This window comes from Bombus huntii, unplaced genomic scaffold, assembly GCF_024542735.1.
Source record: "Bombus huntii isolate Logan2020A unplaced genomic scaffold, iyBomHunt1.1 ctg00000147.1, whole genome shotgun sequence".
Taxonomy (NCBI): domain Eukaryota; kingdom Metazoa; phylum Arthropoda; class Insecta; order Hymenoptera; family Apidae; genus Bombus; species Bombus huntii.
Genome location: NW_026099392.1, coordinates 33,776 through 61,565, shown reverse-complemented (window position 1 = coordinate 61,565; position 27,790 = coordinate 33,776). Strand labels below are relative to the sequence as shown.

Here is a 27,790-nt window from a genome sequence, read left to right as displayed (position 1 = left end):
TGTACAAAATATATAGTATACAAAATAGCCAGCGATTTAGGGCTTTAAAAGATCAAAAGGAAAGAAAAGGAAAGAAAAGAAGAAAGATAATATATTGTGGCAGTCTAAGTCGATCTAAGAAAATAGATAAAGGGAGGGAGGGGCAAAGCTAGTTAATCTGGAAAGAATCCAAGCGTCAATTTCAAGCATTTACAGAGAATCAAGCGGGCTGGTTAAAGTCGTGAGTTGAGCAATTATCCCGCGTTAGGTTCAATCAGGTTAGTCCCACGCGAAATTGATCCAACCATGCGAAAACGAGTGTATTCTGATTTCTGTCGCAGATACTTCTGGCTAGTGCAGTACCTACACGGTGGTTGTTGAAATAGCCGCTTCTCATCTATTTTCCCTAGCGCGGACATCATCCTTTGATCCCTTACGACTAACGAAGTTTTCTAAGATGTACGGCAGTTTGAGATTCTACTTGAAAATGATCATGATTGCGGTCTGTGTGTCGTCTGCTCTTCTTTTTGTCCTTCCGTTAAAGACTGGTAAGTTGATACTGATTAATTATGCGATCGAAACCCTATATAATGGCTACAAAAATGCCGCTAATATAATATTCCTTCTTTCTTGTATCTTCTTTCTTGTATCTTCTTTCTTGTATATATATCTTGTATATATATATATATATATATATATATATATATATATATATATATATATATATATATATATATATATATATATATATATATATATATATATGTCGGGTCACGATTCGAATTTTGGGCGCGCGACGACTCTTCGTGTGGACTAGCCATCGTTTCACAAAGCCGAGATTTTATTTAGACATATATACAGGTCTATCACTAAGCTTAACAAATAATAAGTACAACTAATAATAAGTCTAACAAACACTAAGCCTAATGAATAATACGATCTACGAATAATTAAATTAAATAATACTATTAGCAATGTTTGAGTTCAAACGAATCCACGATCACCGGGATAACTCCTTACTAAGCGAAACTAACTTAGACGCAAATGCGATCGTCGAAAATGCTCGATGTATCACTGCGCCAAATACGATAAGGATAGGTTCGACAAAAACAAAGCTAAAATAGTTAGGTTCAACCTTGGCGATTTCGTGTTACGTAAAAACGAGGAAAGAAACCAGACGAAGTTAGATCCGAAATTCAGGGGTCCATTCGTAATAGCCGAGATTTTGGAAGGAGATAGATATACCCTAAAAACCTTAGACGGCAAACGATCATATAAGGACAGACACGACAGACTGAGAAAAATGCCAGAAGGTTGCGTCCCTGCTGAGTTAGACGTCTGCGGTGATGACAACGGCGGTGATAATAACGATGCAAGTACACTGACCTCAGAGGATCATTAACACTGCGTTGTGGTCATAGTAATACACCGAGTGGTTTTATGTGCTTTTGTTGTAACCCGTTGAGTGGGTTGATGTGTTTTTGTTGTAACCCGTTGAGTGGGTTGATGTGTTTTTGTTGTAACCCGTTGAGTGGGTTGATGTGTTTTTGTTGTAACCCGTTGAGTGGGTTGATGTGTTTTTGTTGTAACCCGTTGAGTGGGTTGATGTGTTTTTGTTGTAACCCGTTGAGTGGGTTGATGTGTTTTTGTTGTAACCCGTTGAGAGGGTTGATGTGTTTTTGTTGTAACCCGTTGAGTGGGTTGATGTGCTTTTTGTTGTAACCCGTTGAGTGGGGTTACGTGCTTTTGTTGTAACCCGTTGAGTGGGGTTACGTGCTTTTGTTGTAACCCGTTGAGTAGGCTTACGTGCTTTCTGGGTGTAATGCACCCAACGTGGCAATATGATCCAACAAACTGAGGTTCACCGGTGTACGAAATCGAAAATGATCTGTTGTGTCATTACGGTCTGGCTGGCGACTCACAGAACGCACCTAACACTTTGAATACAAATTATAACATTACAAATTCCTATTCTCTTTTATTTTTCTGTTGTCAAACCTCCGAACGAAACTTTGTTATTGCACTGGACCCTTGACTTACTTGGACATTTAGTTAAATCGCAAATAATGTCAGTTGTATCGAATCTAATGTAAGAAATACGATATTTTAGTTACACACGAGGACGTGTGATAGTCAGGATGGCCGTGTCGGAGATGAAAGAACACCGGAGCCTTTGGAATTTTGGATAATCCCGCAACATTGTAACCTAGAGTCTACTATAGCTGTAATTGAACAATTGTAGTTATTCAACCCGATTGTAATTATTCGAGAATTGTGATAATGAGCTTGGGTTCGAGGCGACAGTCAGTCGCCGAACGTAGCCGCGGTCACGGGATGAACGCTTTGCCTAACAAAGGTATGAAGTAATTCTATAGCTCTCCTTAAAAGAAATATTTGTGGCGACACGCGACAGTAAACATTCCAACGGTTTCTGTCCCGTGGCTCGCCACGTGCAGACCCTATTCTTCGAGTAAGATGATTGCCAGATGTCGATGCGTCTCCGCAGTACATGTTCGGCTAGCCCGAGGGCCCGTTATAAATCTTAAGGTTTAGTTAACTAAAGTCCTTCAAACAGACAAACAGTCTTTGTCCCAACTACGGGAAGATAGGGAAGACATATTTTTCAACGAGCGGCGTCTCCCACTAGCAACTTTCCCTCGAGGGCGGCTAGCATCCTTTTCTAACCACCGATATGGAGATTAACCAATTAGCAGCAACACTTTCTGAACGAAGGCTTTTCTCGACGAATCCGATGATCTCGTATCCTTAGACACACCCCGTTATAGTTTTCCTGTGTGGCATCATCGGGACGGGAAAGGCTTTCTCGCTCGCGATCTCATCGATCCAAGAGTAACGCCTTCGCGATCAGTGATTATTCTCAGACTTAGACTTTGTGAGTACGTTCTGTTGTCATCCCGTTGACCGCGGATTCGTTATTGAACCTAGGATCATTGTCATTAGTATCTCGAGCACCTAACTACCGCGGTTACTTGTCCGGTTCTATAATAATCGTATTTGCACTAGTCAATGTCTTCTCCATTGCATAACGACAACGTGTAACCCAAACGAAGATTCGTTTCACGCCCCTAACCCTAATTCTAATGTAAACCCGATATATATATATATATATATATATATATATATATATATATATATATGTATGTATAAGATTTATAAAATGAATGCTCGGTAAAATGTCTGTGATAAATAATAGCAATTAAAATGGAAAAATTTTTAATTGCATTGCTTCGACTATACATATACATATACTTAATGTGACTTACTTTGTATGAGAAAAATTCTGTTTGCCAATTCGATATCGAGAGCTGATAATGCTAACATACGATGAAACGATAACAGAAGAATCCGAATATTCAGAACTTTTCACGATATATGTTAAATAATATTATGAAATAAATTAAATAATTACCCCGCATTGCTTCCAGCGTACGTGTTCACGATTCTCGGCGAAACCGAATATGGCAGCAGGAAATCAACCAATCACAACTTCGGAAGAAAGTAAAGCGCGGGAAGAAATCGCGGCATCCAGCTTCCTGCGAATCTATTCTCGATCTCGATGTAAGCAGTAATCTTTCGATAATCGTTTTGCAAAATGGCGTGTCTTAAACGAAGTGTATAGTAAAATTCGTATTTGAGAGACGCATAAATAAACGATATCAGGCTATTTCCCGCGAGAAATTCACGTTCGGTTGCAACATAACATGTCACGTATGTATTTTCGTCGAAAACTGATTTCGAGGGACGTGTATATGTGCGTATCAAGTTACTTGGCGAAAGTTCAACGACAGACTGTGACTTTAAAACAGTATGTATGCCTATGTTTGTTGTCCGAGAATTGGAAGAATCTGTCATGTTTTGTTTACGTCGGCTGTAATGGAGTAGTGTTTTTGTCTTGTGGTAACTGAATGTCTCAAACAACAAACTCGAGATTTCAATCGATCTTCGAAAAGAAGTCATACCCATTGGCCTTGGGTGAGTTGTGATTTCATTAACTTTTTAATTCATAATTGATAACATAAGGTTATTGTAAGACCGATGAAAATATGGATAGCAACCAATTGCAATTGAATATCTGGCCTGTCTTGCACTATTGAAATTTTGCAAGTCACTAAAGTTACCAGCATTAATATGTTCCCTTGCACAAGTTTGACGATAAAACAAATGAAATTTTACTATTTGCAAGTTATTTGATTATTGTATTTAACGAAAAATTATAAAATCATAAAATAGAATTCTATATAACCTGTAAATCGTAACTTGTCAATCTACTAGTACATATATTATAAATTGGTAAACTTTTGTGTGTGGGGGAGGGGGTGCTAGATGTAACACTGATACGACATTTTGAAAAAATATTTAATTATAATCATGAAAGGCGTTATTGAAATATTGAGTTTTTATTAATGTTCCTTGCAACTTCGAGTTTGCGTACTATATTTAAAATGTACATAAGATATAAAGTATATTGACAAGTAACAGTCACAAAATTGTTTCAAATGAGGATAATCATCCTAATATCAACTTATCAATTGTGATCTGATAAACAAGAATTCAAAATACAGTTAAACTGTGTTCTACATACAATAATCTTTTTCGGAGGAGATTTAAATATATGAACATATTGTGATATTTTGTCCATAATAACATGAATAATATAAAGTTTCGTATTACATATACTCTATTTTTTAATATATTCTGCATATCTCATTTTATGACAACAGACAAGCAAACTATATTCCCATTATAAGCTTCGCTCTAATTTCGCATCGTTTCACCTGAATATATCGTGAAATTTCATCCCGTCAAAATTTTGCGTCAATCTTTTTTATCTTAAAGGATTAAAGACAGTTGCAAAACGCCACGGTGTTTCGGGGTTTGTTTAAATTTCCGCCAAATGAAAAAGAAGTTTCGCGAAAAATGGTAGTTACTAACGGCACGTCTGGTTACAATTTTCGTTTACAATTCTTTTGGCGAGTAAATATGACGTACTGGGTCGATACTAAGTAGTCGGTTGTCCCTGAAATTTGAACTGTTGAGAACGAGGTAATAACAGGGCGACTGGTTTGTTGCTGTGTAACGTATACACGTTTCTGAATAGTTTTCTACTTTAAATGAAATTAACTGCTACCCGACGGAGTTTCGACGTAGCGATAAACACGCCACTGAAAAAAGCGACGAATGGGAATGGAAAATACGTAAAGATTTTTTTGACAAAATAAAGAATCATTTTGTCAGATTTCAAGAAGAGTTTGGGTAAATTCAATTTATGCTCTTTGCTACTTGACTTATGTTTATAACACTAAAAGTTATCTTTACAAGCAGCGAAGTGATTTAGTTTCATCCGTAGTTCGGTTGCTTCCAATTTTTTCATTTTCACATTGTGTAAATTTCGACCAATTGCGGGGAGACGTAATCGCGAGGAGAGACGTCAACGGGGGTCGTAAATCCCCGTTACGATTATAACAATCGACACCACGAATTGATCGATCCCCTGATTTCCGTTGAGATAATAGGGGTGATTGAGTTTGTATAACACTGTGATTCACAGAATTATAAATTATATATTTCCAACACTTAGATTACACTGACGTAGAGAAATAAATAGTTAACAACTTGTCGCATGAAGATGCGATAGATATGTACGCTAGAGCAGGGCTCTTATAATGGAAATTAATGTATTAATGGACTTAGCACTATAATATATTTAGGAGAGAAGATGTGTGTTCGACAACACCGAGAACCGACAAAAGATTTGCGTGAAGTATGCGACTCTCGCGCTATGTGTAGACTGCCGCGTTAGGCGTTAGTTTTTAGACTGTCTGTCGCTCTTTTTCTAATACGGAAGAAAAGTTCGGTGTGGGTGTGCCCCTGTGCCTAAAGAACGCGGATTCGTTGTTCCCACTTTCGTTAGAAAAAGTGAGGGCCACGAAGCGCGGTGTCGATTGGTCATGACCTGCACTACTGCTCGAAGGGATGAGTATCGAGTCTCCTACCATCGTGGTGGATAGATGACTGTGTGCGTGAGAAAAACCTAGCTTGTTTTATTACAGGGCTATTCGGATTTTCCTAATGGGTGCATACCCGCTTTCTCCGTGTTTTAAGTGCGACTAATAAACCCAAGGACCTCTCTAAAAACCGACTGTGTTTCGAGAATATTTTTAAGCTTTAGAAATTCTTCAAGACAAACGGATTGAAGACACATGGCGAAACAATACAGGGAAGTGAAAGTTATGGTGGGTCCTTAGGTTTATTGAGGGTCGAAGTGACGTTACGCAGGTCGGTTGTTGTCCGGTCGCGCGGGCTGGCGTGCAGATGTTTTAGGCGGCGTAACACATTGCGTATTACAATATTGATGTTAAAATATTATTATAGAAAAACATGTTAGCAACTTAATTTTCTATTTGTTCGTTTCTCTGTTTTCCTTATTCTGTTTTTGGATTTGTGGTGGATGATTTAAATAATGACGTGACGAGTTGATACTTGATATTGTCAAATATATTTAAAATTATTCTAAATACAGAATTAATCGCACGGGAGACAAAGATTTTGTAACGAATCCTAGCGGCTGCCATTTGTCGTTCACGCGCTGTTGCCGATACCGAATGCGCTAATGTCACGTAAAATAACAAAATAAAAAAAGAAATTTGAGGTGTAAATAAAAAAAAGAAACTTTATTTTTTTTCTAACAACAATTCACTTTACAATCCACTTCCAAACTCTAGGCGTGACTTTCCAAGACTGAAGCTCTTATGATTTGACTTTCGATCGAATCCGATTACTTTCTTTTGTCATCCCTCAACATCCCCACCATGCATTTGCATTTGCTAGGCGTCCGCGACCGTTGCCACGTGCTCTTTCTTCTAGAACCTTCGGCGGAAGGACCGTTGGGATGTTGATGGTTCATTAGACACTTCAGCGATATTGCCGCCGATTGTCGCCGAGTGCCGCCACATCTTTATCTCCATCGTCAGTCCATCGGATTTGAAGTATGCCGGTCGTGACACTAACATTGTGGCGTCAGAGACGATGCGTTTTGACTCGCGAAAGGCGTTTTCGGTTTGCTTCGACCACTCGATTCGCCGCGAACAGCTCGTACGTATCTTTGTTCGCGGATCCGCGTAGTTTGTTGCACGAGTATACGTTTATATTGACACCGGTGTTCACAAGAAAAGAGATCCTTGGTGCCCTGTCCGTCACGAAAATGCGATGGGATACTAAAGCCATCGCCACATGCCGCGTTTACGGACGGCTGGTCTCGTTTCACTGGGTCCAGTTGCAAGGGGCCCGGCACTTCCTTGCGCGGTCTCGAAAGGTCTCGTGGTAATAGCAGAGACCAGACTTCTGCGGTCTGTCCTTCGAACTTGATATCAATCTTGCCTTCCGTATGTAGAATAACGATGTGAGGTGGATAGTGGGTGAAGGTGCCCACAAGAAATACTCTTGATGTTCAACAAAAAAGTTAATTAAATTATTAACAATCAACAGTCAACAATTTATGATCAACAATTAACGACTAACGATTAACTGTCAACAACAATTAACGATTAACGATGAACGATCAAAAACAATTAACGATTAACGATGAACAACGATTAACGATTAACGATTAACTATCAAGAGTCAATAATCACGTATCTCTAATTGTGTTTGCTTCGCTATGACGCTTAACCTTTCGCACTCCGCAGCTCGGGGCAGAATGAATCTTTGATTCGAAACCAAATGGATTCTTTTCTTTGTTGCCCCTCGATATCTCCACTACGCACGCGTTTATTAGATGTCCGCAACGGTTGCCGCGTATGCATTCTTCCGAATATTCGGCGAAAGAACTGTAGGGATATCAATGGTACATTAGGCGTGTCGGCCTTACGCTTTGAAGGTATAGCGCTTTGTGTCGCGAAGCCGTTGGAAAGTTCCATGGTCGAGTGCCACCACAGATGCATGACGATTAGATACAAACGCTTCAAGTATTACAATTAATAGCTGATACAATTGCAACAAAACAGATGTCCTTTATGCAAGACTACTGAAATTACACAGCTACAATAAAATAAGGAATACGTCTGTACTATGGGAAACATAAATAAATATACACATAGTAGCTTATACAACATGTATGTGGAGGACGATTAAACGCGTTGTTGATTAATGACCAGACGAGTTGATACTTAGTGTAGTCAAATGTATTTAAAATTATTTGCAGTACAGAATTAGTCGTCGTTCGCTTAGTGTTGCTCGATATGTGTATACAAGGTAATGCTTACGTTCGTTCGATATTAATTCGCTATAAGAATGTTCGATACTAACTGTCTTAACGATCGTGTTCTTTTATTTATACTCGGGGGAGTATCGAAAACTTTAAATTCAACCTCGGTTGACGATTGCACGCAGCGGCAACATTGTTTTGCCCGGAGTTTGTTTATCGTTACGCTTTGCTTGTCACGTAAAAGTAATGGGAAAATAATAATAAAAAAATGTTGGGTTCTTGAACCAGAGTTCGAGATACCTCTATTCTATAATAGGATTACAAGTGTGCGATTAAACTGTTACCGAAAGACTGAAGCCTCGATCAAGAACCAGCCCTTCTAGATGTTCGTTTATCTTATGCCTACGTGCCGAATTCATAATCCTTTATTTTGGGAGTCGGTGTCGTGTGCAAGGCGGTTCAGGTTTCCTGAGTCGGTTGGACATATTTGTTGACGTTACATTCCCCCAGTGTTAGAGTGCGGCTGGTCCTCCAGACTCTTATTTTCGGTGTAGTGCCTCCTTTTGTATGCCCTTTTGGAATCTTACATGCCTTGCTTCGAGGATGACTGAATTGGTGTCTTCAGGTAATTCTCGTAATGGTTGTATTTCAGGTGTGGAATATGTGTTTAAAGGTGCGCTCTATTGGTCTAGAGATATTGCTTATACCTGTGTCTTTTTTTTTCTTTGGTTTTACAACATAATACGCGAATACATAATTTGGAAGGTAGGCATTTGCTTATAATATCGAATAATCCTATTTTGTTAAATATACATATGTTCCTAGTAATGCTAGATCAATATAACTAATAATTTATAAGACACTTAGTTCCTATTTCTTAAGACTTCTAATTCTATGTTCATAATTAAGAGAGTTTACTTCGTTGGAAATTTGATTGAGGTGCATTCTATACGATTATACATTATTAATGATTTTTGGAGCGTTTTCAATTTTTGTTAGGATTTCTTCTAGACTGTCAGTTAAGGGTAAAGCTATAGTTTTGAAATTTGTTTTGTAAGTTATATTGGTTTTTAAGTTATTGTTTTCATCAAAAAATTTATCTATATTTTTATTCATTAATTCTAAATTATCGTTATCCAGAGTTACAAATAGACTTCTAGAAATGGATCCAACAAAATTCAATGAGCCTCTTCGGTAACAAGTGTGTGTCATAAATTTAATATGCATGATTACATTGTCTAAATTTCTTTTGCGAGCGCGTGTAATCATTTCATTGGAATACGGGCATTCAATTTTAAAATGTTCTGTTAACATTAGTCTAAATCTTTTAATTTCGCTGAGTTTTGCATATATATCCTTAATGTCTAAACCTATAATTACGTTTACGGATTCGCTATATAAGTATGCATGAGCTAATTTTTCTTGATATATAGAACTACCATTAAGGGGTATAACGTTTAGCTTAGCTAACTATGAAGAAGGTGAAGATCGTCCTGGAAAGTAAGGTTTAATACGGTTACCATGTATTTTCCTAATCGAGTGATTTACTATTATTTCATAATAAGGGGTTTTTCACTTTTTCAATGGTGTATGGCCCTGGCCATTCAGTATCTATCTTGTGTTCTTTATGATCGTTATGAATTAATACTAAATGTCCTTCTTTAAAAATAGATTGAGGTTTGGCAATTTTAGAGAAGTTTCTAATAAATTTTCTATAGTATCCAGCTAGCCCAAGGAATGATTTTACATCTGTAGGATTTTTTGGTAGTTTGAAATTCTTTACTGCTTCTATCTTTTTAGGGTTAGGTTTTACTCCATCTGCTGTCACTACATGTCCTAGATATTCTAATTCGGGCTTTAAGAATTCACATTTATCTGGTTGTATTCTTAGACCTACTTTCCCGAGTCTTTGGAATATAATGACTAAGTTTTTAGTATGTTCTTCCATCGATTGCCCGAATATAATGATATCATCGAGATAAACGAAACAATGATTGTTAATCAAACCTCTTAACGTGGTATCCATCATTCTTTGAAAGGTAGCAGGTGCGTTCTTGAGCCCGAATGGCATTCTATTATAGTGGAAGTGTTCTTATGGTGTGCTAAATGTAGTGTATTTCTTTGAATTCTCGTCCATGGGTATTTGATGGAACCCTGAGGATAAGTCTAAAGAGGAGAAATATTTCTTATTTCCTAGCTGTGATAGTATATCGTTAATGTCAGGTAGTGGATACGCGTCTTGGTCTGTTAGTTCGTTTAACTTCCTAAAGTCAATCACTACTCGCCACTTTTGTTTCCCTGATGCGTCGATTTTCTTTGGAACGACCCAGACAGGAGAGTTATAGGGAGAGTCGGAGGGTTCTATAATCTCTTTGTTTAACATTTCAGTCATCTGTTTATTTATTTCGGTTTTATGATGTTCGGGAGGACGGTAGGATTTTACGTTGATGATCTTGTTACGTAGATGATACATTTACACTGTACACGTGAATGTGTGTGTAAGCGTCAGAGGGCGTCCAGGTCTCAGTAGAGACAAAAGACGATTGGAGGCTGTTAGGAGAATCTAGAGGAGGTGGTTGACAACAAGCGTGCGTGCAAGAAGGTTATCGAAGTCTTCAGAGTGTAATATATATATGTATAGCTGTTGTGTGCGAAATAAAGTAAACTATTTGTATTTTCGAATCCTCTCTATACCTTAACATGGTAGCAGAGCGTGGTTACTAGTTTTGCAAGCTATTTAGTGCGTGGTTTTTAGTCTTGCGAGTTTAGTAAGGGAAGAAACGTTCAAAGAATATAAAATAAAAGAAAAAATACTTCAAGCACGTAGGAACGCTTGAGTAAAGAATAGGAAATCAATTAAAATGGAGAGATCGGAAATTATGCTATCGATATTCGATGGTGAGGGTTACGGTATGTGGAAGAAAAGAATAACAATGTTTCTGAGATATAAAGAATGTGATATTGTTATAACTAGAGTGAAGACTGAAACAGACAATCCAGACTGGGATAAAAAGGATCTGAAGGCGATAAATATAATTTACAGTGCCTTCTCAAATAGACAATTAGAATATATTAGGGAAGAAAAAACAGCGTATGAAATAATGAAAAAGTTCGACGAAGTGTACTTGAAAGAATCGACGGCACTAGATCGTGTGCAGAAGGAGATTGGAGAAGATAAGTCTTGATAAATACAGTGATTCAGCATCGTTTTTTAGCGATCTTGAAAAATTAATAAATGAATTAAAAGGTGCAGGCGCAAAAGTGAGTGAAAGGGAAAAGCTGAATTACATGATAAATACGTGTTACGTCGCGTAACTCTACCTAGCCCAGGCCACACACCGCGGGCAAGATGGCAACCAGATGTCTTCGGATACTCACTGCGTACCCTCAATAGTCTCAAGTATCTTCCATAAATCTTAGGAATTTCCTAGTCGAGGTCCTTCAAACTGAACAAACGTCTGTTTCCAAAGCATTTCTAAAGACCTTTGTCTACTACGGCTTGACAAGGGAAAGTTGGTTTTTCTCACGTATGATGCAACTTTCCTCCCACGAACCACTTTCTCTCGAGGGCGGTTAAGACCCTTCGTTTAACCAATTAACAACGAAGACTATTTCCCTCACTCCCTTAGTCAAAATCGTCACCAACAAATCCGATGGTCCCGTGCGCTAGACACACCCATCCTTAGCTTTCCTCCGCCACAGCATCGTCTCCGAACATCACTGACTTTACATCCTTCGAACAGTCAACATCCTTCGACCGGGTTTACACCCGAAGATCAGTCAGTCTCAATCAAGCATCTCGTCAAGCGGTCAGCAATTCGAATACAATGAGTCGACAAATCCATCAGTATACGCGATAATCCGTCTAGAGACTCAGGTCGCACTCATTCGTAGTCATCTCATAACAAATATTCATTTTGTGTTACACCGAAGTTGTTGGTTTGTGAAAATATATAATAACCTGTTAGCAACAGCGTTATCCTTCATTTAACTACCCTTATTATCCTAAACGAAATAAGGGATCGAGCGATTCGCGGCGTCGATTAGCAAATCGTAACGGGAATTTACGACTCCCGTTGGCGCGCTTCTTCGAGATCGCGTCTCCCAGCGAACGTGCGAAAACAATACGTTACCCGAAGAGTATAGCTACATAGCGGATATAATAGATGCAGTGAAAGAAGAGAAACAAACGGTAGCGTGCGTGAAGAATAAAATAGAAATAGCGGAAAAGAAAGATAAGTCTAATCGAGGAGAAATGAAAACTAATGCCTTTGCTGCAAAAAAGGAAGGATGCTTCAAATGTGGAAGAGTGGGATATTTTGCATGAGAGTGTCAAAATGGCGTCCAAGCGGGAAGCAGTAACAGTTATCGGCGTGGGTCAACACGTGGTCGCAGCAGAGGAAGAGGAAACAAAGGCAATACGAACAGGGGGCGTGGAAACTTCCATCGTCAATCAGCAGCCGGCACGAGCGAATATGGCAACTCAGGAGCAGGCATATGGATGGCAACAGCGCACGCAGCACACAGCAGCGAGATGAACGAGATAAGTGGTAACGAAATAACATACTTATTTGTTAGGGAAGTGATACATTTACACTGTACATGAGAGTGTGTGTGTAAGGGTTAGAGGGCGTCAAGGTCTTAGTGGAGACAAAAGACTGTTGCCAGATGTTAGAAGAATCTAGGATAGTCGGTTGGCGACCAGCGTGCGTGCAAGACGTTCTTCAGAGAGTAATATAGATGTATAACTGTTGTGTGGGAAATATAGTCAATTATTTGTATTCCCAAATCCTCGAATTTCCTTAACATGGTAGCAGAGCGTGGTTACTAGTTTTGCAAGATATTTAGTGCGTGGTTACGATCTTGCGAGTGAGTTTTCAGTAAAGAAAAAAAAACTTTCAGAGAAAAAAAATATACTTCGAGCACGTAGGAACGCTTGAGTAAGAAAAGAAAAAAAAAGAAGAATCAATTAAAATGGAGAGATCGGAAATCATGATACCTATATTCGATGGTGAGGATTATGGAATGTGGAAGCAAAGAATCACGATGTTTCTCAAATATAAGGAATGCGAGGTTGTTACAACTAGAATGAAGAACGAAAGAGACGATGAAGACTGGGACAAAAAGGATTTGAAGGCGATAAATATAATTTATAGTGCAATATCGAACAGACAATTGGAGTATGTTAGGGAAGGAAAAACGGCGTATGATATAATAAAAAGGTTCGATGAAATGTACTTGAAAGAGTCGACGGCACTGCAGATCGTATGCAGAAGGAGATTGGAAAACATAAGACTGGAGAACTACAGTGATTCAGCATCATTCTTTAACGATTTCGAAAAATTAATAAATGAATTAAAAAGTGCGGACGCACAAGTAAGTGAGAGGGAAAAGCTGAATTACATGCTGAATACGTTACCCGAAGAATACAGCTACATAGCGGACATAATAGACGCATTGAAAGAAGAGGATCAAACGGTAGCGTATGTAAAAAATAAAATAGAGATAGCAGAGAAGAAAAATAAATCCAATCGAGGAGAAAGGCAAACCAACGCCTTTTCTGCAAAAAAGGAAGGATGCTTCAGATGTGGAAGATTAGGACACTTTGCGAGAGAGTGTCAAAATGGCGTCCAAGCGGGAAGCAGTAACGGCTATTGGCATGGGCCAACACCTGGTCGAAACAGAGGAAGAGAGAACAAAGGCAATACGAGCAGAGGACGTGGAAACTTTCATCATCAATCAAGAACCGGCACGGGCGAGCATGGAAACTCAAGAGCAGGCATATGGACAGCAACGGCGCACGCAGCAAACAGCAGTGAGACGAATGAAATAAGTAAGAACGAAATAGTGTGGCTATTAGATAGCGGTTGTACCGATCACATAATTAATAATATAAATTATTTCGATAAATCTATCGACCTAAAAGAACCGGTAAATATATATTTAGGCGATAATAGACCGATAAAAGCGACAAAAGTTGGGAATGTTATAAGTTATTTTGAAGCATTCGGAAAACAAAATAAAATAAATATGAGGAAAGTATTTTACGCGAAAGAAATGTCCGCAAATTTGATTAGTTTAGGTAAACCAGCAGACGATAAGAATACGGTTATTTCCAAAGGAAATATTGCGAAAGTAATAGATGAGGATAATATACTTACAGCTCAGTTCAAAGAGAATGGGACATATAGAATAAAAAGTATATTGAAAGGGAAGAAGCACTTAGTAAACAGCGCCGAACGTAGTGGTATGAGTAAAAAGGAAAGATGGCATAGGATGCTAGGACACGTAAATTTTAAATATTTAGAGATTTTGGGTAAAGAGCAGCTAGTGACTGGCATACCGAATGAATTTGAAAAGGAACTTTTGAAATGTAGGGTGTGTATAGAAAGCAAAATGCATAACTTACCTTTCAAAAATAATCGAACTAAGGCTAGGGAAATAATGGAAATTATTCATACGGACGTATGTGGTCCCTTTAAGACTACCGGATTCAATGGAGAAAAATATTTCATTTCATTTATCGATGATTATAGTAAAATAGCTAGGATCTATTGTATAAAATCAAAAGATGAGGTCTTTGATTCTTTCGTACAGTTCGTAAATGAAGCCGAAAATTTAACGGGCAAGAGGTTAAAAATATTAAGATGCGATAATGGTAAAGAATATTTAAATAATCGAATTTATAAATTTGCTAGGGATAAAGGTATAAGAATAAATAATTGCCCAACATACGTACATGAATTAAACGGGACAGCGGAAAGGTATAATAGAACAGTGATGGACATGGCGCGTTGCTTGTTAGCGGAAGCGAAAGTACATAAAAGGTACTGGCCGGAAATAGTTTGTACAGCGGCATACTTGAAAAATCGAATATTAGCGAATACTATAGAAAGAAAGACACCTTTTGAAATATTCTTCGGGAGAAAACCAAGTGTTAAAAATCTACATCTATATGGAAGTAAAGTTTTTGTAAGAAGGCCAGAACAAAAAAGAGTTTCCAAATGGGATAAGAAGGCAGATATGGGAATTCTGTTAGGATATAGTGAAGTAGGTTAGAGAGTCCTATTAGGTGTAAAAATAACAGTAGCGACATGTAGAGGTCGTAGAAACAGACAAAAAATGTATCGGTTTTGAGGAGAATTCATTCGATGCAGTTAGCGATGATAGTAAAGATAATTATTTATTGGACAGCATGAATAAGGAAGAGTTAGAAAGTAGAGAAGATGAAAATGATAATAGTTCTGAAAGCGTAAAGATTCCTAGGAGATCTACACGTAATAAGAAAACTCCAGTAAGGTATCCAGAAAAGGAAAACAGTAGTGAGATTCACGCAAATTATTGTAGAGTAGATATCTTTTGCACATTTGAGGAGGCGATTTGTTGTGAAAATAGTGAAGTTTGGAAACAGGCTATGGATAAGGAAATAGAATGTCTCTATAAGAATAAAACTTGGAAATTGGTAGAAAGGGTAAAAGGCAAAGAAGTATTAGATGTAAAATGGGTTTACACGAAAAAATCAGAGGACAGGTATAAGGCTAGATTAGTGGTAAGGGGATTTCAACAAAGAAACGTAGCCGATGACATATATTCTCCAGTGGCGAGTAATCAGACCTTTAAGATATTGCTATCATATTGTTGTCAAAATGGAGTAATAATTGAGCAAATGGATGTAGAAACTGCCTTTTTAAATGGTGAAGTAACCTCGGAGGTATATGTAAATCAACCAAAGGGATATGCGGACGGAACGAATAGAGTTTGTAAATTATCGAAAGCGCTTTATGGGTTAAAAGAAAGTCCGAGGGATTGGTATGAGTGTTTTGATAGGTATGTGACGACATTGGATTTTAAGAAGAATAACATAGAGTTGTGCCTATATACTCATGGAGAGGGGGAAAATGTTGTTTATTTGCTAATATATGTAGACGATTTGTTAATCTGTAGTAAAAACAAAAAAAGGATACAAAATGTAAAGAAGCTATTACCTGATAAATTTAAAATGAAAGATTTAAGTGAAGTAAAAGAATATTTTGGAATAAATATAGAGTATGATTATATAAAAAATGAAATGAAACTAAGCCAAACGAAATACATTGAATCATTAGCGAACAAATATAAATTACAAAACAGCAAATTGTACTGTACACCAACGGAAACAAATTTAAAAATTGAAAACGCTGAGATAAATAGAAATGACATTGGATACAAGAATTTAATTGGCGCATTGCTGTATATTAGTACAAATACCAGACCCAATATAAGTTATAGTGTGAATTATCTTAAGTAGATTTCAAGATTGTTGTAGCGAGACACATTTTAAATATGCTTTGCGAATATTGAAATATTTGTACCGAAATATTGAAATATTTAATATTAAAGATTTAAGGTTACATTAGAAAAGGAATGAAAAGTGTGAAACGATAGATTGTTATGTGGACGCTGATTGGGCAGGAGATCATTTAGATAGAAAATCTACTTCTGGATATGTAATTAAATTGTATGGAAATGTAATCGGTTGGAAATCTAAAAAACAAAGGTGTGTGACAAAAGCCTGGACGTATGCAGAGTATGTAGCTCTATCGGAAGCGGTGAGTGAATTAATGTCTATTAGAGAAATTATGAAGGTCTTCAATGTAAATCTAGACAATAACCCTGTAAAAATTTATGACGATAACTCTGGAGTGATAAGTATAGCAAAGTACGGAAATTTCACAAAAAATTCTAAACACATTGAAGTTCATTACCACTACGTTCACGAATGCTTAAAGGAAAATAAGATAAATATAATTTAAGTAGGTACAGACGAAAATACTACATAGGTTCTCTAAGAGGTTTTTCTATGTGCGATAGTCGAATCAAAGATTTGAATTTTTAGATTTGATCTACAGTGTTTATATTTTCAATAATGTTAGAAATTTGGACTGAAAACTTACCACCATTGATAAAGCATACTGGCGTTGGCTTTCCGTCGAAGTATACAATTTTTTGAACGATTTCTCCCGATGCGAGGGGTGGTTCTTGCTGCAGCAGAAGAGTATTATTATCTAATTTTAATGTTTTATTGGAGAGTTCGAATCGATATTGATTTAAACCGGGTAAGCCTAATATGCCGTCTTCTATGATAGGGAAATTATCATCTACTAAGGAAAATTCTATCTCTTTGTTGAATAAATTTAGTTTAATTTTGGAATTGGATTCGTATTTGGAATGTTCCATGGAGAATTTCTATGTGTCTGGTATTATTGTCCTTCCTGGGTAGCATCCTCGTTTAAGCAAGTTGATTCCTGCTCCCGAGTCAACGAAAAATCGCAATCCTCGTCGTCCTGGTAATTGTAGTCGTATTGTGGATAATCTTCCTGAGGTAGCATTGTTAATTCTGATTGTTCTTGAATGTGGTTTATTCCTGGAAGGGCTTTTGTTTGAGGCGGTATTCGAAAATTTTGGCATTGATTGGCAAGGTGTCCCAATCGATCGCATTTGAAACATTTCGTTTGTGGCCTTTCGTTTAATGGTCGATTTTCAAGCTTTGTAAAATTATTCATTCTTGGTAGAATGTTTTGTGTGGGTGGAGTTTTGTTATTCATGTTACTTGTAATCGTGAAGCGGTTACCTACTGGACGAGACGTCTGGTTACGATAAGATGGTGGAGTGGTTGTTTGTCGTGTCATCCGTCTGCGAGCGTTGTCTTCGCGAAAGTATTTTTCCACGTCCATTGCCTTTTTTTCTGCATCGATGATGTTTGGGGGGGGGGGGGGGGGGGATTAGCCAATAGCACGTGTCCTATTTCTGAACGAAGGCCTCTTACATAGTCAATCACAGAAACCATGTATAGTCGATCGTTCATCGCTCATCGAGTTAGTTCGTCTTTATATTCATTGGTAATGCTGTATTGAAGTTTGTTGAAAACACGTCGAAATCTAATGTTATAATTTTGCACGCTTTCGGTTATTCCTTGCTTTATCACTCTTAACTGATCTTGGTGTTCTCTTACTGATGCTTGAGTAGCTACGTTACGTCTTAATCCTTCGTACAGAGTTTCGAATTCGTTAATATGGATATTGCGGATTGTCATTGCGGCTTTTCCTACAATTTTCTCTATTTTGATCATTTTTAATAATAACGTTTGTTCGCTACACATCATTCTCATTTCTTTTATTTCACGAATAAAATCTTCTACACTTATATCGTTTTCTCCGTTTAGTATCGGAGATACTAAACAGCTTTTAGATTTCCAGAGTTTCCAGCTGTTGAATTGGATGGTTGGACATATGTTGGTGGCTTTTGTGGCATAGGTGGAGGTGGATTAGTATCGTGTTTTAATACTGATATATTATCGTCATCGTCAGTCATCATAGAACCGAATTCAGTTGATTTTACGTTTATTTGTGGTAGTTTAACACGAGAGAGGTTTCTACTTAATATTTCCATTTCGTTAGCGCGTTTTCTATTTTCTTCGTTCGCTAATTTTAAAGCATTCTTTATTTCGTTAAATTGTTGTCGAAATTCTTCGTTCTGTCTCTGTATTAAGTCTAAAATTGCTCTGGTAGAGGAATCGAGTGTTCCCGTTTTATTTTGAACTCCACTTGTAGAGGGTAAACTTGTCTCGGCTTTTGTGTCTTTCTTGTTCATATTGTCTCTTCGCTAGAGTTACTAGAGAAACTAACTTTTCGCGTTCTATATTGTTTAAAAGAATTCCGACTTTTCTCACCTTGATACGTAAGTTCGTAGAATGAGGTTCCCTTGCGGTGTTTTCCTCTGTGGCGCGTTCAAATGCGTTTGAGTGTCAAACTCGTTCTGTTGATTTGTTCTATGCTGACAGTGGCCCCGTTAATTTGGTCCACCGTGGTAAATTATTGACAGCAAAGTTCATAACACAAGTAGTTCGAATCCTTCGATCTTCAATAATGTCCGTAGACCGAAATCGTAACTTCGTTTACACTGAAGCGAATGGATCCTGGCAGGATCGCCAAAATGTCACGTAAAAATAATGGGAAAATAATAATAAAAAAATGTTGGGTTCTTGAACCAGAGTTCGAGGTACCTTTATTTTATAATAGGATTACAAGTGTGCGATTTGACCGTTACCGAAAGACTGAAAGACTCGATCAAGACACAGCCCTTCTAGATGTTCGTTTATCTTATGCCTATGTGCCGAATTCATATTCCTTTGTTTTGGGAGTCGGTGTCGTGTGCAAGGCTGTTCAGGTTTCCTGAGTCTGTTGGAGATATTTGTTGACGTTACATGTACGTCAAGACTGTGTAAGTGTCACGAGGCAAAACAATAATATGAGTCGCTCTCGATTTGCATCGTTCTCTAACTCATGCGCCGCTACATACTTATATAGCTATTATTTCTTACAACCTAGCGTATGCAGTTGTGTATGGGGCCTTAAGTTCACTGTTTATAGATACTGCTAGGAATTAATCGAACGAATTCAACGCAGTCGCGTTTACAGAGTTCCGTATTATCGGAAATGCCGAATTCGCGTGGTTTCGCTTTGACGTTCGTCCACGTTGACGATTGTTCAAAGAACAACCGAGAGGCCTCCGCGTCGCAGCTACGAAAGACATCGAAGCCGCGACACCCTTCAGTGACTTCCCTATCTTTTCCTAAAACCAAGGATGACGCAACTCAGGCAATCGTTACAAGCGTTCGAACTTCACATTTTCTTACCATACTATCAACAAAAAATGAAAGCTGGTTTTCAATGAGTCATTATATAATTATATGTCGGAGATGAAAGAACACCGGAGCCTTTGGAATTTTAGATAATCCCGCAACATTCTAACCTAGAGTCTACTATAGCTGTAATTGAACAATTGTAGTTATTCAATCCGATTGTAATTGTTCTAGATTAGTGACGGTGAGCTTTGGCTCGAGGTGACAGTCTGTCGCCCAACGTAGCCGCGGTCAAGGGATAAACGCTTTGCCTAACAAAGGTATGGAGTAATTCTATAGCTCTCCTTAAAAGAAATATTCGTGGCGACACGCGACAGTAAACATTCCAACGGTTTCTGTCCCGTGGCTCGCCACACGCAGACCCTATTCTTCGAGTAAGATGATTGCCAGATGTCGATGCGTCTCCGCAGTACATGTTCGGCTAGCTGGAGGGCCCGTTATAAATCTTAAGGTTTAGTTAACTAAAGTCCTTCAAACAGACAAACAGTCTTTGTCCCAACTACGGGAAGATAGGGGAGACATATTTTTCAACGAGCGGCGTCTCCCACTAGCAACTTTCCCTCGAGGGCGGCTAACATCTTTTTCTAACCACCGATATGGAGATTGACCAATTAGCAGCAACGTCAATTTCCCTTACTTCCTAAACGAAGGCTTTCCTCGACGAATCCGATGATCTCGTGTCCTTAGACACACCCCATTATAGTTTTCCTCTGTGACATCGTCGGGACGGGACGGGCATTCTTTTACGCGCTCCCGTCGACCAAAGAGTAACGTCTTTACGCTCAGCAATTATTTTTACGAGTCAGACTTAGATTCAGCGAGAACGCCCATCTGTCATCCCGTTGGCCGCGGATTCGTTATTGAACCGGAGACCACTGTCACTAGTGTCGCGGACGTCTCACCGCCGTGGTAGATTGTCAAAACCTGTGTTATTCATACCTGTGTCAATAAATCGTATCTTCGTTACACCGCAACGATGGCTACCTTCAATGAAGACTCCTCAAACACCGACAACCCTATCCCCAATGTCATTCCGACATATATATCCACCGAAAATGCGCTCTTGTAGACAAACGCTCGATTCGCGTCATAGCTTTTAAAGCTTGTCGCATCTCAATCCGTTGGAAAAAATTTTTCCTGTAGCATATTTTATTTTTACGAACCAACAAGGTCTTTGTTTATTTCCTTCTTTTTTTTTGCTCCAATTTCCCCATTGTTTTTTCAAGGATAGTATTTCAGAGCCACTAGTCAAGTTTATTGTAACAATAAACTTACGTTTCGGAAACATTTTGTGCTGTGAAACAGAATACACTAAAGTTTGAAGGTCACATCGATTTTCGAAAGTTTATAAATGGAGGTGTATGACAGTATCACCAGCTGTTGCTGTCCAAGTAACTCCAACATCGAAATACTACAACGATTCCAATCGAAAGCGCTAAGAGCCTTAATAGACGCACCTTGGTATGTTACCAACGAAACCATCCATCGCGACCTCAAGATACCTACAGTCAAAGAGGAAATAGCAAAATATAGCGACAGATATAGCAAAAGAGTCAAGAAACACCGAAACCCCCTAATCACTGGACTACTCGATACGACGGACCAGATTCGCAGGCTGAAGAGGCACTACTCGCTAGACCTAAACGTTAGATTCATTTAATTATCCAAATTAAGCATATGCACTTACTTATAATACTTATAAATTATACCTATCTATAATAAGTATTAACTTATTGTAAATAAACAGCCATGTCACTGCGCCACGCCGGAAAAATTACTGAAAATTCTCAACGCGAGAATTGATTGTAATTTCAACAAATAAATAAAAACAAAAAAAAAGCTGTTGCTGTCCCCAAGCGCCAAAATACGTTCTGACTACTATTTTATGTATCTCACAGAAGTATGTCTTCATTCATCATCTCCCATGCCATCCACCAACGTGTTCTTAACATGTTATCTCCTAGTAAAATATTGATGTTGAGTCAGATATCCAACTGAATAATCTTTTCGGTGTCTACTATAAGACATTTAAAACCAAGGCTCGTACACACGTGTGCTTATACGTCAGATGTAATACTTAACACGAAACCTGCTTATATTAATATTAAATTTATGCATAGTAGGATGTTCGACCTTTGTAAAAATGAAATTATAATACATACAGTTTCACCGTGGAAAAGTGAATCTTTCTAGCATGTCCACGCAAATGCAGCGGAGGGGAGGACTGTGCATGCACCAAACAACTTTACGTTCGTAATTTTTCACACAAATGTACAACTGTAGGGAAAAAATTATCTCTGATTTTTCGGATGTTAGGAATCGACAATATCGCATAACGGAATGCTGTGTTCTACGTATTCTATTTTTGTTACGAAAGTGGTACAAACGAAGTCCACGTAAGAATAGTACAACAAAATCGGTTGAGGTTAGGTTATCGTGCAGATATCGCGGCTTTTGCATTGGAAATCACGCAACTGCCAGTCTCGTCGTTCCTTGTAAACGAAAGAAAGGTATTGTAATCGGTCGGAATTAACATAAAACTCGTCGTTTCATGATAATACTGTGCATTCTGAATATGCTATGATTTGGTTTAAAATAATAAATAGTCCATTCTTGCATACTATTGCTCCAGCTTTACTTGTATTTTCGATATTGGTATAAATAGAAAGACAATTAATGTCGTTCGAGTCTATTTTCGGATCATTTATATTACGTTTAATCCATATAGTTATCATATGAGACATAGTATCGTAAAATTTGGAAGAATAAAACGTTCGTACAGGAAGTACATTTTATAAGAACTCCAACAAATCTGCGTGTGCACCTAAAATACAAACTGATAGTGATAGTGATTGTTCATAAGTTTATATACATTATCTAATGTCAATCGAAGGTATCAATTCTTTTTCTCCATAAGAGTACTTTTTCATTTATATGTGTTCAAAAATACATGTGTTCAACCGTGAAGCATATGTCACCTACAACGAAAAAGAGTTTTCCTATACTTAATATTTCCTTTATATACCTATGAAAGTCTATTCTTCGCGTAGTATGAAATTATGAATAAATCTGGAATATTGTTCAATCTGAAAAGAAAAATAACTTATTGACATCATTCATTGATACGAGATTCAGAATGTTTGTTTTGTCTTGCAGAAAAAGAAGGCAGCCCTCCCTTTCTTTTAATGTGAAATAGAAAGCGAAAATTTGAAAACAGATTTTTTGGAAATTTACTTGCAAATATCGTTTTCAATATCGTGATTTTCTTCCCAATGGTACTGTACTTTCAAATTTTCCAGTATCCCTCTAAAAACAAAAAGTCGAACCTCGTTATTGTTAACGTAGGCATTACAAGGAAGAGAAGTATTAGAAAGCAGCTCCTTTTTGTTATGGATTTCTTTATAATCATGTAAATAAGAAATTCCGGAAATTTTTTCCTAAAGAATTTAATTCTTGTGCTTTGATTGATAATTATTACACTACATACTAACTTTTCGCATACTGTTCGCGTCTAACAATTTCCTAATAATAACTACTTCAAAATAACATATGTTCTTGCACGAATTCAAAAGTACGTATGATACAATTACAATTGATTCTAAAATAATAATTATTTAAAGATATTAAGATACTAATTAAACGTTTCACTATATTTCAAAATCTGGAACAACAAATTTTTATTTATAAAAAATGAAACTGTGTTTATATATTCTTTGTCATGATGCTATTTCTTATTACCATGTCGACATTTTTTAAAATTCATTTTGTTATCTCTACGCAATATGAAAATTCATATACTGCTTAATATTTTTTACATATTATCCATCCACCGCATGATATCTCCTGAAAAATCAAAATATTAATGTTATATTATTACAATGCTTCTTAAATTTCAATTTTTGACAAATTTGAAATCCAATATATTTTGCACAATTATTATTTATCAAAAAATTCCAAGTTAGTAACTTTCTTTTCAAATGGCAAATAACATATACTTTGACTTACCTGTAAGTTTTTGTTCCTAATCATCATTTCCTCTTATAGAACATCATTATTGTTCTTATAATTACTACCAGTGTCATAGATATTGTAGTGGCTACAACTGAATTAATAGAAAATGATAAATAACTGTGTATAACACTAACACATAATTGTGTATAACAATGACAGATAACTTTTACTTACATATCAGTCGATAAGGGATTACTGTGATATCCTGTTGATGTTTCTTAAGGCACTTGATTAGGTGCGATACGGTATCATTCCTTATGGTATACTGTAGATAAGTATTTTAGAAAATAACAAGAATAAATCTAAATTATTCAGAGGTTCCAGTTTCGGCTTAGACATAAATACAGGACCATTTGCAAAGAAGAAAGGGTGCGTTTCTACAGCCTCGTTATAGTAACCATGAATACCAATCTCTGAATTACTGGTTACTAAACATAAATATCCTATAAAATTTAATATATTTCTTTAATTTTTAATACATACATGAGTTAGTAGTTCTAAATTATGAATCATCCTACCTGTGATATTACACTTTTCCTTATAATATCATCACTCGAGTGAACAACATTAAGATCATGTAAACCATGTCATCCTATCTTACTGTGAAGATACTTAGTTATGTTATCTAACATTATAAAAATATCATCAAATTCAAGTCCTTTTATTCACATCACATGGCCACGACGATCTGGTTCTTCGTTATATAATGTTCTAAAATTTGTCGTATATATAGGATGTACAAACCGTGATATCAAGGTATCAGTTCTTCCTTCCCAAGGGACAGTTTCATTAAAATTCTGATAGAATTAAAAATTAATTATTAATATTCTAACAATCATATATGTTAAATACATTATAGTCAACGATATATACCTGAGCGAATGTAGGGGTGATTCCTTGATAATTATAAATGTCATCAGCCCACATCATTGTGCCACTTCTTTGTACTCCAGCCTCTAGATTAACAGCCTAAACAAACATACGAAATTTTATAGAAGCTGTACAAAATATAGTATATATGCGCAATATTGAAGCGTTCAAGGGGATATAAAGGTAATGTACATCACATACACGTGTACTCTCATGCAACAAAATACAATTAGATTTAATAGTATAAGCTCTTTTATTCATCATAATAGATTGGAAATTTAAGTGTCTTACGAGGGTGAGTAAAAAGTTACCCGCTCTGTCGGTGTAGAATTTATTTTAAGCAATTGTCAAAAAAGACATACATCATTTTTTGACATAATCACTCGATTTCTGTATACACTTTGTCCATTTGCCGAAGGACCTTTATATTTTCTCATTAAAAAATGTTTTGGGCTGAGCTGCGAACCACGAATGCATCGTCGTCTTCACCTTTTCATCAGCTTTTTCGGCATCCATCTCGCACAAACTTTTTAAAATCCAAATCTGTCGTGTACTATTGCATAAGCATAGCCGTGGCTGATTTGCAAATGATTTGCCACATTATCCACTGTCACTCGTCTATTCCATAGAGCATAAGTTCATGAGCACGTTCAATGTTGTCATCGTGGATGTGGACGGGCGTCCAGCTGTTTTTTCATAACACTTGTGCGATCTTCTTTGAACTTTTGTGCCCATTCAAACACACTTCGTGACAAAACACTTTCTCCATAATGTGCATTAAATCTTTGATAAATATAGGCATCAAACATAACCTCCGACCACAAGAAACGAATCACAGCATCCTGCACTGTTTTCCTGCAAATCACCATTGCAAAGCGCCATTACTCGCGCAACGGTCACAAACGAATTGACGTAACACAAAGAAACCTGCGCAGCAGCACTGAACAGATATTGACGTCATACGAAGAGTGCAGATGGATCAATACGGTCGACAGAAGTTTTAACTATCTGGAGTGCGGATAAATTTTTACTGAGAGTCGTATAGGAATCTATAATCTGTAAGTACACCTTTGGCTGAATGGAAATTTCTCTTACATATAGTCAAAAATGCTGAAACTGTGTATTGAATTGGAAAGTGATAAAAAATAAGTGAAGTTTCGAGGTTGCATGTGATTGCATGAGTACACAGGACGTTTTTAGCGAATAAAAAATAATTTTGAAAGACACGAGACTTATCTTGTATTTTATGCACTCTCTGTGTCCGAATTTCCAGAAGCTCTCTATCTTATGAAGTGTTTTAGATTAGCCGGAAAATTTTGTACGTACATACAAGAAGTATACGATCTAAGTGGAATATTCCATTATTCTCTTGATACAAAAGAAACGAAATTTACAGAACTTCTCAGAAAGTTGGTTTATTATTACCAAATTAATAGAATTAATATACGTTTATCATCTTTACATACCTAAGTTGTGGAGGTTTATCGTGCGTAAAAAATTAGTGTCGTTTCAAAGTTACATTTCGTACATTTTAAGCCTATAATTTGTAACGTACAAAACAATGTAAATTTGAGCTGTTTCTTATCTCCACAATAAGAAAATCCAACTTTACGTTTTTTACACAATGATATTTATGGAACAGTAATATCATATTATTGCATCGCTTGGAGAATGAAGTCAAGGTACGATGTGACCCTAGTGTAAACGCTGGGATACCCAGCTGTGCCGCACTTATAAGCATAAGACACAATACCTATTAAATACGAGGTTAATTCATGTTGTATCAGCAGTGATCCGCCACGGTCAGCCTGAAAGGATCGTTAAATTTTTAATCAAAGATACTGAAATATATCGATCGAATTGTATTGAAATTATACTTATATACAGTAATAATCTTCTATTGATTTGTGTATTGAAATACTCCAATTTATAACGTACATGTTATATGTATTTTGAGCAAAACTAAGATTAGAGGAAATTAGATTAAATACCATAACGAGGTGTGAGAAGTGGGCAAAACTATTAAATTGTGTTTATCTATTATTTTTAATGTTTAAGACGTCGATTTGATGTTAATTCGAATCGACGTGTCTTCAGATACCGTATAGTTTGTAGTAACTCTGTAACTTAATTACCGTACAAGAATCCTCTCCACCCTGAGCATGTTCGGCGCATATTATACCATCAGTGATATCAGGTGCATTAGGAAATTTGGAATAAGCTATTTTGCATTCGGCGTTCTTAATCACTGGCATTTGTACTTCCATTAATGCATTACGTCGTGGTCGTCCTACGAAGAAAATAAGAAAGATATTTAAGACTGGAACTATTTAATTTTATTATAAAATTGATATCACTTACTATATCTTAATGCTCCCGATCCAGCAACAAGGGGGTTATAGCCGACGAAGTTGCTCTTTCGTAGGGGCTCTTTCGTACAAATGGGATATACGTACCCTGAAAAATAAAAAAATAAATGAAAATGCAGGAAACTAATGACCAAAAGTATGAGAAAGAATTATACACGCTTTATGACACAATATATGTGTACAGTAAGAAATTTCAGGATATGATACTTCAGTAATACTCAATAGCATATATATATATATATATATATATTTGAGGACTTACTCGAAAATGGCACCTCCTCCACCAATCTAAGAATGGCAATATTATGATTGTGTATGTTTTCTATTCCATCCATATGTGCACAATGTGCTGCGGTCAAAACATGCCTAGCCGATATCAGGGAACCTCCGCACTTCCATAGTGGTTTGTCTGGGTTTCGGGGATTACGAAAACCTAATGCAGCGATTCATGGCCAAGCGCCTAAAATGCAATAGTCATAGTTGTGAATATACATAATTTTTTCTCACATAACGAGTAACAACGATTATTACCTATTCGAAATTCGATCATACAGCAGACGATAAGTACATACGTACAAATACTCTGAAACAGAGATTTGATAAAGACAGAAATTAAATTTTTATTCCAGTGGAATACAAATTATTAAATAATTCTAT

At 37.0% G+C, this 27,790-nt stretch overlaps 1 long non-coding RNA gene across 1 annotated transcript; it reads right to left on the bottom strand.

Moving 5' to 3' along the window:
• Positions 1 to 24,485: 24,485 nt before the first annotated feature.
• On the bottom strand, positions 24,486 to 25,666 carry LOC126877338 (uncharacterized). Its single transcript, XR_007694932.1, has 3 exons — positions 25,076 to 25,666; positions 24,768 to 24,863; positions 24,486 to 24,691 (listed from the first exon to the last, which is right to left on the bottom strand). It is a non-coding gene; the product is annotated as an uncharacterized LOC126877338 (long non-coding RNA).
• Positions 25,667 to 27,790: the final 2,124 nt, after the last annotated feature.